The sequence below is a fragment of the Zootoca vivipara genome, chromosome 3, assembly GCF_965207765.1.
Source record: "Zootoca vivipara chromosome 3, rZooViv2.hap1.1, whole genome shotgun sequence".
In the NCBI taxonomy this organism is placed as follows: Eukaryota; Metazoa; Chordata; class Lepidosauria; order Squamata; family Lacertidae; genus Zootoca; species Zootoca vivipara.
Genome location: NC_142586.1, coordinates 113,156,236 through 113,168,936, shown reverse-complemented (window position 1 = coordinate 113,168,936; position 12,701 = coordinate 113,156,236). Strand labels below are relative to the sequence as shown.

The following is a 12,701-nucleotide window of genomic DNA, read 5'->3' as shown; positions in this document are numbered from 1 at the left end:
AAAACCTGTGAAACCCATTAGTAAAGTGGTCATATAGAGATTTCTGTAGTGTTTACAACTCCCAAAAAGAAATCATAGAATCATAGAGTTGGAAGAGACCACAAGGGCCATCCAGTCCAACCCCCTGCCAAGCAGGAAACACCATCAAAGCATTCCTGACAGATGGCTGTCAAGCCTCTGCTTAAAGACCTCCAAAGAAGGAGACTCCACCACACTCCTTGGCAGCAAATTCCACTGCCGAACAGCTCTTACTGTCAGGAAGTTCTTCCTAATGTTTAGGTGGAATTTTCTTTCTTGTAGTTTGAATCCGTTGCTCCTTGTCCGCTTCTCTGGAGCAGCAGAAAACCTTTCTCCCTCCTCTATATGACATCCTTTTATATATTTGAACATGGTTATCATATCACCCCTTAACCTTCTCTTCTCCAGGCTAAACATACCCAGCTCCCTAAGCCGTTCCTCATAAGGCATCGTTTCCAGGCCTTTGACCATTTTGGTTGCCCTCTTCTGGACACGTTCCAGCTTGTCAGTATCCTTCTTGAACTGTGGTGCCCAGAACTGGACACAGTACTCCAGGTGAGGTCTGACCAGAGCAGAATACAGTGGTACTATTACTTCCCTTGATCTAGATGCTATACTCCTATTGATGCAGCCCAGAATTGCATTGGCTTTTTTAGCTGCTGCATCACACTGCTGACTCATGTCAAGTTTGTGGTCTACCAAGACTCCTAGATCCTTTTCACATGTACTGCTCTCAAGCCAGGTGTCTCCCATCCTGTATTTGTGCCTTTCATTTTTTTTGCCCAAGTGTAGTACTTTACATTTCTCCTTGTTAAAATTCATCTTGTTTGCTTTGGCCCAGTTGTCTAATCTGTTAAGGTCATTCTGAAGTGTGATCCTGTCCTCTGGGGTGTTAGCCACCCCTCCCAATTTGGTGTCATCTGCAAACTTGCTCAGGATGCCCTCAAGCCCATCATCCAAGTCATTGATAAAGATGTTGAACAAGACTGGGCCCAAGACAGAACCCTGTGGCACCCCACTAGTCACTACTCTCCAGGATGAGGAGGAGCCATTGATGAGCACCCTTTGGGTTCGGTCAGTAAGCCAGCTACAAATCCACTGAATGGTAGCATTGTCTAGCCCACATTTTACCAGCTTCTTTACAAGAGTATCATGGGGCACCTTGTCAAAGGCCTTGCTGAAATCAAGATAGGCTACATCCACAGCGTTCCCTTCATCTACCAGGCTTGTAATCCTGTCAAAAAATGAGATCAGATTAGTCTGACATGACTTATTTTTCAGGAACCCATGCTGACTTTTAGTGATCACAGAGTTTCTTTCTAGGTGCTCACAGACTGTTTGCTTAATGATCTGCTCTAGAATCTTTCCTGGTATTGATGTCAGGCTGACTGGGCGGTAATTGTTTATCAAATGCTATCAAAGAAGATGAAACAAATTCATGGAGGAGAAGACTGTCAATGTCTACTACCCATCAGGGCTATAGTCATAGCTGCCAAGTTATCCCTTTTTTTCAGGGATTTTCCATTATGCTGAATAGGCTTCCTCGCGAGAAAAGGGAAAACTTGGCAGCTATGGCTATAGTCTGTCTCCATGGTCAGAGGCAGTAATGTTTCTGAATGCCAATTTCTGGAAGCTTCAGAACAGTAGAGTGCTCTTGAACTCTGGTCCTGCTTGCACAAGCATCTTCACAAAGTTTCCCAAAAGCATCTGGTTGGCCAGTGTGAGCACAGGATGCTGGGTTAGAAGGGCAATTGGCCTAGGCCAAACTCAATGGTAGAGAGTTGCTCACAGGTCCAATCATAGCTGCAGCGAAAATGCCACAGCGGAAATATTGGAGAGCTGCTGCCAGTCATTCTTGACAATACTGACCTACATAGACCACTGGCTTGACTTGTGAAGCTTCCTTTGTAAATGTATCCTGTATTCCTATTCAAATATGGATTATATTTTCTCTCCCATATAAAGAATTACTGTTCCAAATGCGTTGTCCCTCATATCGTTTACCAATTTTGATATTTAGAAACTGTGCTTTGTCTTTTGGAAAGCTGTGATTTCTGGCAGGAAGCTAAGAACTGATGACATCATTTCTAGGAAAGGTGCAGATCAGTTCTGTTTGCGTCATAATCTGCCCATTTCAATTGTCTCAAAACAGACGTTGGTCAGGGAACCCAATGTGAGAAGATTCACTCAATGGGGGAGATTGAGAGTGGTTTTGTAGAGGGTCCCTAGTTCAGGTGCTTGCAGGCTTGGGTGAGACTGAGGCGGGGAAAGTAGTTATGAAGGTCCACTTCATGGGGGCAGGGAGTTAATCAAATGTTTCATTTCATTTTGGTCTGAGCACTGCATATTCCTTCCTTGCATCTGGACTCATTGTCAGCCTGACCCAATCAAATGCAAGGAGTCTGGGAGGATCCTTCCTGCCACAAGACACCCTGTGCTCATAAAAAGCCTTCTGCCAAGTCGAATTCAGCAGAAGAAACTTTCATCACTCTCTCTAACCCTCCACCTGCAAGAAGTTATGTGCAGAGCTACAAATTTTCTCAAGTTGACTCCAATTTCTCATCCAACCACTTACCTGAAAAGGCCATCTGTGTATTGCTGGGAGAAGGTAGGAATGGGCTGGGGATAACTTGGACTGCAGGGAGAGTCTTTGCATGGACAGGCGGAGTCCCCCCAAACCCCAAGTGACCCCTGAGCGGAATAATGACTCAGACAACGTGTTATGGGATTAAAATTGGCCACAACTTTATTAAGATACAAGTGTAGGAAGACCTTGGCTCAGGCATTGGGCGTTATCCTTCCCCAGTCCCCAACCGGGGATCTGGGGGACTTCAGGGTTATCCAGAATGTATGGGGGTTGGGCTAGCTCTGGAGAACATATGTTCAAGCAGAGAGAGCCCACCCCTGTTCGCTGCCGCTGGAGGGGAAAGCAATGACAGCCATTCGGTGTATGGACAATGCTTCCCCCCAAGACCCCTTTAACGAGTGGAACCCTGATCTTGATGCCGCAAAGGGGGTGAGGTCACCGCCTCACACACACCCCTTTAGGAAGATAGCCAAAAGGAATCTGCCCAAGGCCTGAAACCACCAATGTTGTAACGTATATACAATTTGAACTATTTTAAAATGATTTATTTTATTTCTTTTTGTCTTATTATTATTTTTTAAATTTAAAAAAGACTTTATTTCGAATCTTTAAAATATACAACACAAGACACAAATATAAACAATGTTAAAATCAATCATGTACATGAATATTAATTCCCCTTTACCCGCCCTTTCCCTCCCCTTTCCCCCTACACTTCCCTCCGCACTATTCCGACCTCCCTTTCCACTCTAGTAATCACTTGTGCATTTATTTCCAATACAATTCTGTATTGCTATTGAGAATACTAACTTTATTTTTTTCCTTCATATCCCCTACTCAACGCATATTAACATATCCTCTTTCGAACAATGTTTTCTCATATACTCGTCGTAACTTTCCCACTCTTTTCTTAGATTTTGCTTCAACTGGTCCCTTACAGCTGCTGTTAGTCTTGCCATCAAGAGATATTTGCTTAATTTATTGATCCATTCTTCTACAGATGGTATTCTAGCAGTTTTCCAATTTGCTGCTATCAGCATTCTTGCTGCTGTGCTTGCATATAGGAATACTTTTATATTTTCCTTTGGGATTTCCTCCTTTAGTAGGCCTAATAAATACATTTCTGGTTTTTTTGGTATTGACCGTTTCATCATTTTTTTTCATTTCTTCATGTATAATGTTCCAAAATTTTGCTATCTCCTCACATTTCCACCATACGTGTATAAAAGTTCCCGGTTCTTTGCTACATCTCCAGCACAAATTGGATTTAATTTTATAAATCTTCACCAGTTTCACAGGCGTTAAATACCACCTGTAGAATATTTTTTTAAAAAAATTTTTTAGATTGTTAGCAGCTGTAAATTTAATATCCTGTCCCCACAGTTTATCCCATTGTTCAATAGTAATTATATGGCCGAGATCTTTTGACCATTTTATCATTACCTCTTTCGTACTCTCTTCCATAAGATCCCAATTTAAGAGTAAGCTGTATGTTTTGGATAATACTTTCTTTTTTATTTTGGATGCGTTCTATTTCAAATTTAGAACTTTCTTTTGCAAAGCCTAATTTTTTATCTTTTTGAAAGATACTGGTTAGCTGTATATATTGCCAATTGTTAATTCCCATCTTTTTAAATTCTTCATATTCCTTCAATTTGTAATTTCCTTGTTCTTCGTTTATTAAATCTCTATACGTAGGCCATTTCTTTTCAGTATTTAGTTTTTTAATGGCATGTGCCTCAACTGGTGAGATCCACCATGGGGTCAACGGTTCCACAAATCTCTTATATCTCCTCCATACTTTATATAATGCTCCTCTCAGTATGTGATTTGAAAACTCTTTATTTATTTTTTCTTTGTCATAATTTAGGTACACGTGCCAGCCGAAACTGCAATTGTAGCTTTCCAGATCCAAAATTCTATTTTCACCCAATTTAATCCAATCTTTTATCCAAATTAAACATTCTGCCTCGTAATATAATTTCAAATTTGGTAATGAAAACCCTCCCCTATCCCTTCTTTCTGTTAATAATTTATATTTAATCCGTGCTCTTTTTCCCTGCCAAATAAAATTCGTGATGTCTCTTCGCCAAACCTCGAAACACTCATCCTTTATTATAATGGGAATTGTCTGAAATAGATATAACATCCTTGGTAGAATATTCATTTTGATTATTGAAAGCCTCCCTAATATTGATAATTGTAATTTCTCCCATTTTTGCAAATCCTTTTTGATTTCACTCCACACTTTCTCATAATTGTTTTTATATAAATTTATATTTTTCATCGTTATGTTTATGCCTAAATATTTAGCTTTATTCACAATTTTAGCCCTATTGCTGTTTCTAATTCCTTTTGCTCTTTTTCTTGCATATTTTTTACTAATAACTTTGTTTTTTCTTTATTTAATTTGAAACCATATACTTTTCCAAATTCATTAATCATTTCCAATGCCTTACTTATACTTGTTTCAAGGTTTTCCGTTGTTATTATAATGTCATCGGCATTTGTCTTATTTTACACTGATGTATGTTATATATTATTGCGATTGCTATTCGAATATGGGCCTATGGCCGTAATAAAGCTATCTATCTAATGTTGTAACATATTGTTACGTAGCAACTCCCGTGTACCTGTGGAAAAAGGGGTTAACCTGCAAAGAAAACTTCAATTAGGGTGCAGAGGGTGCAGCCAACTGCTGCTTGGAGATAAGATTCAAATTCTATTGTGAGTGCTCTCCTGGCAACACCTCCCCAGGGGGTTGGACGATTGGCTGGGGTAGGCGGAGACCCCAGGTAGCCAGCCTGGAGAGGTAGTGGCCAGATCCTAACTACCAGATAGCAACTGTGTGGTCCAGGGGACTGTGTGCAACCATGAAAAAATTGCCCCCTGTTTAATGTGGGGAGCGGTCATTCCAGCACAACTTTCTTCTACCAACCTGCAGTATGCCTACCACCACTATTTCTTTTTTTAAAAAAGTGTTTTCTATTGTTTCTCTTATGTTCAGTATAAAGTTCCCAACTGAGCATTCTGCCTCGGCCTTATGATAATGATGAAAACCCGATATGTTCTTCTGTCTCTCTTCACATTCACAACCTTTCTCAATCCAGGTATGTTATTACTTAAGAAATTCCTGAGCTCTGTTGGGGAACAGTGATTTATAAAAAGGTTTAGGCCGCAAAAAAATAGAATAAAATTAGATGAAAACTGCCAAAGGTCCACCTACTTCATCATCCTGTTCCCTGCATGGTCTATCAAACAGCTGTAGAACCAGAAGCACTCCAGGCTATGCACCTGCTTCTTCAGAGGAGAGTGACCTCATCCAGAGAAGGTCCATACCCTGACATCCAGTCTTGGGAATCAGGTGGTGTAGAGAGGAAATTGAGCTCTGAAACATCAGTGAATGGCTGATTATAGACTTCAAAGCTCTGGATGTGCAAGCTCTGTAGTTTTGTGTGAATATTCAGAGTTTGGGGAATCCACTTCATAGTGAAGGCGCCATTGTACAGACCACAGAACTACTTGGAGCAATTCAGGTTGCTTACCAAAGTGACAGATAGAGATCTGAATCAAATCTTCTAGCCAGGACACATAATTACTTACCAACCTACCTACCTACCTACCTACTTACTTTATTGAGTTCTGCTCACTTGCAGGAAGAACTGAGGTCCTTGATACAGCAACATGTCATTTATTCGGTGGTATGTGCTGGCTGTTTGCATGTCCTCCGCCACGTTTCGAAATCGGAACATGTCGTGCGTTTTTGAGTTGCTGTGTAACGTAAGAATAATGAACGCAACACACACAAACACACGGATTCACATGAATGTCACATTTTTCGGGACAAGGTCAAGGGAGGTGGGATGCAAGTGGGAGTGTCACCCCTGTGGTGGTTGGAAATGGGAAATGTGCAGGCAGGGCTGGCCTGAGACATTTTGGCCCCGACACAAAATAGCACCTCCCCAGTCAGGCAAGAAGGGGCGACTGAAGATCTACGCTGGGAAAATGGGTGTGTGTGGGGGGGGGGGGAACCAGCAGTGCCTCCTATTCATCAAGAGGTGGCATTGCAGGGAGCAGCTGGGGAGATGACAGATTCACCCTTGAAGAACTATGCCACAGTTATTTTCCCCACCACAGCAGCAGCAACAAACGATATGAATCACAGACCGAACATGGCATGTGTAACTGAGAATTGACATCCCTCCCTTTAGTCAATATTATGTTCTCCAAATATTTCAGTACTGCCTATGAGTGATGGGAAGACACCAGATCTCTGCTTGAGGAATCAGCAATTCCAGCTTTATCACAACCGTTACCAAGAATGCACTTTTGGCTCTTCTGCAGCTGAAAGACCAGAAATAAATCTCTGCTGTGAATGAGTTAAAGATCCCATCTTAACAACAACAACAAGGACAACAAGGACAATAATACAAATCAGAAGGGACAAATGCTTCCTTTTATGTCCCTTGCTTTCTGAACATAGTTATTAGTTGATGGGGAGGTTATTAAGATGATGGTGGTACATTCTGTGTTTGTATATATATATAGTATATATATATATAGATATATATATATATATATATATATATATATATATATATATATAGTATATATATATATATATAATGGGTCATATGTGGAAGGGGAGGAAAATCTGCATTTTGTAGTTTCAAAATATATTTTTCATTGTCATTGTAAATTTTCTACAATCAGGCCATAAAATATTGGGCTGATTTACTATTACTATAATTCACCCTAGTTATTAATCACTTTTCTTTGAGAAACAGAAAGCCAAAGAAACTTAAGAAATAGTAGAAATATCATTACCAGTAGAATACCAAGTCAAAATAAAAACATATTACTATTATTATTATTATTATTATTGTGTGTGTGTGTGTCATGTGTAACACATCATTAGGACGCGGGTGGCATTGTGGGTTAAACAGAGCCTAGGGCTTGCCGATTAGAAGGTCAGCAGTTCGAAAGCACGTCAAAGTGCAAGTAGATAAATAGGTACCGCTCCAAGCGGGAAGGTAAACGGCGTTTCCGTGCGCTGCTCTGGTTCACCAGAAGTGGCTTTGTCATGCTGGCCACATGACCTGGAAGCTGTACGCCAGCTCCCTTGGCCAATAACGTAAGTTGAGTGCCGCAACCCCAGAGTAAGTCACGACTGGACCTAATGGTCAGGGGTCCCTATACCTTTACCTTTAACACATCACACAAACTGAAAGAGACTGCAGGTTTCTATATCCTGTCCATTGGATGGGTCAAAGTTGTGGGAAAAGACAAACATTTCCCCAAACAAACAAACAAACAAACGGGCCAGGCAGCATTAGATGGTCCTTTTGTGGTTCCTCAAAGTCAATAGGAAAGTGGGTGATGTTATCAATAATATCTAGTTAGCATTCATACCACCCACCCGAACCCTCTGAAAACCTGCAGAACACTTCTTATTTTAACTCACTGTTGGTGGGTGGGTGGGTGAAATGTTTGAAGTTTTTCCAAAGCATCCATGAAGCCTTACAGACACATCGACCATTCCAAAATTGTCCCATCTGCCTGGAGAATTGACAGCAAATTCCATGCTCCACAATGGTAGTCAGCTACAGGTAGGTAGCCATGTTGGTCTGACATGGTCGAAACAAAATTTTAAAAATTCCTTCCGGTAGCGCTAGAGACCAACTAAGTTTATGATTGGTACGAGGTTCTTCAGATATGGTAGTCAGCATTAGAGTAAAGGAAAATGGAACTCAATACTGAAATCACAAAGTGAATCCAATCCATCAATATTGCCTCAAGCCACTATAAATATAATTATTCTTTAGATAGCATGGAGCTAATTCAAAATATTGTCCCAGTAACACAATATCGTATAGAGGAAAACCTGTGAAACCCATTAGTAGAGTGGTCATATAGAGATTGGTGTAGTGTTTACAACTCCCAAAAAGAAATGCTATCAAAGAAGAAGATACAAATTTATGGAGGAGAAGACTGTCAGTGTCTACTACCCATCAGGGCTATATTCTGTCTCCATGGTCAGAGGCAGTAATGTTTCTGAATGCCAATTTCTGGAAGCTTCAGAACAGTAGAGTGCTCTTGAACTCTGGTCCTGCTTGCACAAGCATCTTCACAAAGTTTCCCACATGCATCTGGTTGGCCAGTGTGAGCACAGGATGCTGGGTTAGAAGGGCAATTGGCCTAGGCCAAACTCAATGGTAGAGAGTTGCTGACAGGTCCAATCATAGCTGCAGCAAAAATGCCACAGCGGAAATACTGGAGAGTTGCTGCCAGTCATTCTTGACAATACTGACCTACAAAGACCATTGGCTTGACTTCTGGAGCTTCCTTTGTAAATGTATCCTGTATTCCTATTCAAATATGGATTATATTTTCTCTCCCATATAAAGGATTACCGTTCCAAATGCGTTGTCCCTCATATCGTTTACCAATTTTGATATTTAGAAACTGTGCTTTGTCTTTTGGAAAGCTGTGATTTCTGGCAGGAAGCTAAGAACTGATGACATCATTTGTAGGAAAGGTGCAGATCAGTTCCGTTTGCGTCATAATCTGCCCATTTCAATTGTCTCAAAACAGACGTTGGTCAGGGAACCCAAGGTGAGAAGATTCACTCAATGGGGGAGATTGAGAGTGGTTTTGTAGAGGGTCCCTAGTTCAGGTGCTTGCAGGCTTGGGTGAGACTGGGGGGGGGAGTAGTTATGAAGGTCCACTTTATGGGGTCAGGGAGTCAATCAAATGTTTCATTTCATTTTGGTCTGAGCACTGCATAGTCCTTCCTTGCATCTGGACTCAATGTCAGCCTGACCCAATCAAATGCAAGGTGTCTGGGAGGATCCTTCCTGCCACAAGACACCCTGTGCTTATAAAAAGCTTCCTGCCAAGCTGAATTCAGCAGAAGAGCCTTAAAGCTACAAGGGAAAAGGATCTTAATACTATTATGGAAGATTCCGTATAGAATAGCATTTGGTCACCTAAACAGCTCAAATCTGCACCTGCATATGCACATGTGAAGGCTCTCTGAAAGTTGTACACAGATGGCCTTGTATGCCAGTTCAATTTCCACACACAAACTCTCAGTCTTCCCAACTTTGTTGGAGGGTTGCTCCCATAAAGGCACTTTTCTTTCCATTTCTTGTGGGAATGCCCACGGGTCTCAGCTATTTGGATGGAAGTGTTTGCAGAAATATCATAGAATCATAGAGTTGGAATGGACCCCGAGGGTTATCTATTCCAACCCCCTGCAATGCAAGAATCTCAGCTAAAGCATCCTGACAGAAGGCCATCCAACCTTTGCTCAAAAACCTACAAGGAAGGAGAGTCCACCACCTCTCTTGGGAGTCTGTTCCATGGCTGAACAGTTCTCACTATCATTAAGTTTTTCCGAACGTTTAGTCGGAATCTCCTTTCTTGAAACTTGAAGCTGCTGTATGTTTCCGAGCACAATTCAAAGTGTTGGTACTAACCTTTAAAGCCCTAAATGGCATCAGTCCAGTATACCTAAAGGAGCGTCTCCAACCCCATCGTTCTACCCAGACACTGAGGTCCAGTGCCGAGGGCCTTCTGGCGGTTCCCTCCCTGCGAGAAGCCAAGTTACAGGGAACCAGGCAGAGGGCCTTCTCGGTAGTGGCACCCACCCTGTGGAACACCCTCGCACCAGATGTCAAAGAGAAAAACAACTTCCAGACTTTTAGAAGACATCTGAAGGCAGCCCTGTTTAGGGAAGCTTTTAAAGTTTAATAGATGATGGTATTTTAATATTCTGTTGGAAGCCGTCCAGAGTGGCTAGGGAAACCCAGCCAGATGGGCAGGGTATAAATTATTATTATTATTATTATTATTATTATTATTATTATTATTATTATTATTTGTTGTGAAGCCATCACAAACATTTAAAGCTGAAATTGAGGCATGCCCACAATTAGCACTATTAAATATATATTATATATTAAATATATAGGGTGGTACTCTTAAATGACTCTTTTCTAAGAAAGATCTGCCTCTGGATATGTGGTATAAGAACTTAGTGGAAACCCTGCAATTGCTGACCAGATAACTCCCGGGATTTGTTTGATGAAAGGTACAAAATGAGCAGAACAAGCTTATGAAATCTGGTAGGTTTACTGATGGCTATCATGCCTGAGGAGAGGCATTTTGTGCTGGAACCTGATTTATCAGGAAGTATGGTGTAAAGAGTATTGCCCTTTATTTACTCAGGTATGTCAAAATCAGCACCATAGTTGAATTAAGTATTTGGCAAGAGTAGGATTTTCCACCTCCAGGGGGGACTGGATTACCTACTGACTGTCTCAGCCTGGTCAATCATTGTTTTATCAGTTTCTGCCAATTCCTGTTCAGCTGTAAAGTCTCAAGGTTGAAAGTGAGGTCACCTGGCTCTGGAGCTTGAGCCAATATGTAACAGGGTGTCAGGGTGTGAGTCACAACATGCCTCACTTTCCCATTTCAGTATATTTTATCTGTGAAAGGACTGGCATGGGCTGCCATTTCACATAAGTAGTGGGGTAGGAGAGCTGGAAACAAAATCCCATCTAGCAAGCAATGTGGCCCTACATGGGCTGACAAGCCTAAAAAGCTGGAGTCACAAATTTTCACAGCCCCTGCAGCCTCTTAGTTTGGTCAGAATTGAATATACACTTTCAGAGTTAACACTAAATACATTATTTCTGGTAAATGAACCACCATAGCCTCTAGAGGGCCATGAAAATTTGTGTCCCAGGCTTTTTAGACTGGTCTAACCATGTACTATCTGAAACCAAAGAGTCACATTGGTTGCCAGATGTGAAATAAATTGGCATTATTTTCAGCTCTCCTACCCCACTAAAATAAGAAAAAATTACTTGCTGTAGGGAATAAATGAGGAAGGGGAGAACCATATTGACCATCTTGATTGACCAACCAACCAACCACAGTTTCCCTTTTCATATGAACTGGGAAACAACAGTTACCACTTTCAGAACAGGCCAGGAATTTAAATTCATTTCCAACCATGCATTAATATCCCGGCCTGTTCCAAAATTGGAGACCACAATCCCAGAAGCTACATATCGGATGGTATACTTCACAAGGTTATGAATACCCACAGTACTGTTTGGAAACCAATAATGATGGAAAATAGCAAACAAACAAACACCAGTTTATTGTTTATATTTATCAGATAAATTACCTCCCTTAATTGCCCTGAAATGGCATGGGAAAATGGTGGGGTGGAGTGGGGTAACTTAAGAAGACCAGGGAAAAGAATGAGGAAATGAACAGGAAAGATCTCCGCATGAAAGAATAGGACAGCACCAGAAGGCATTGGGAGACACCCAAAATGAGACTGGGGTCTACTCCTTGCCCGTTTGTGCTGTAGAAACCAAAAGCTCCAATTGGGACGTTGTTAATTATGGAAAATATATCCAGCTCCCCATCAGGTAGGCTTTATTGCAAAACAGGAATCATAGAGATGGACTTTGGGGCTTATGGAAATTGTGTTATGTTGGCTCAAGGCCTGCATTGTTGAAAACCCACAACCCTTTAGGGGATTAGCTCACTCTCAGGTGGAAAATCTTACTTCGGTTACTTGGCTGTTTGCCACAGTTGAGAGCAATAAAGGTATTGTGTGGGTGCCAACGGAAGGGCATTGCAATGTTTGTGTGTCACTGACCTCTGTGGTCAGAAAGGGCAAAGGAGATTCTTTTGTACATAGTCAGATGTTCCCAAATTTCCGGAAATACTATTTTGCAATTCTCCAAAATCCTTATATATATGGTCTCCTTTTTCATAAAGGACCTCATCTGGGCTTCAAATCATCTTCTCACTACACCACCAAAGCGAGATAGCATCAAGCCTCAGCCATGAAGATCCTTTACCTTCTCTCTGCTGTCTTCTTGGTCTTTATCCAAATAATTCCAGGTAAGAGATGGGTGGACAATTCCGAGGTACAGAGTCCAACAGTAGATTTAGAGATGATTCTATAAACTGGGCAGCGTGGAGTTATTCAGTTGTGAATTACGCTGTATTTAATGAATGTGTTTTTTTTTCCTATTTAAGTGTGCCTAAAAAGAAAGAAAGAGGGACA

General features: G+C 41.3%; 1 long non-coding RNA gene across 2 annotated transcripts; it reads left to right on the top strand.

Annotated features, from left to right (window-relative positions):
* The first annotated feature begins 1,663 nt into the window (after positions 1 to 1,663).
* Positions 1,664 to 12,471, top strand: LOC148686433 (uncharacterized). 2 transcript variants are annotated; one of them, XR_015949212.1, is made up of 3 exons: positions 1,664 to 2,626; positions 5,613 to 5,715; positions 12,410 to 12,471. It is a non-coding gene; the product is annotated as an uncharacterized LOC148686433 (long non-coding RNA). The 2 variants fall into 2 exon arrangements; XR_015949211.1 differs by lacking the exon at positions 12,410 to 12,471 and adding an exon at positions 6,845 to 7,126.
* The last annotated feature ends 230 nt before the right edge of the window (positions 12,472 to 12,701 follow it).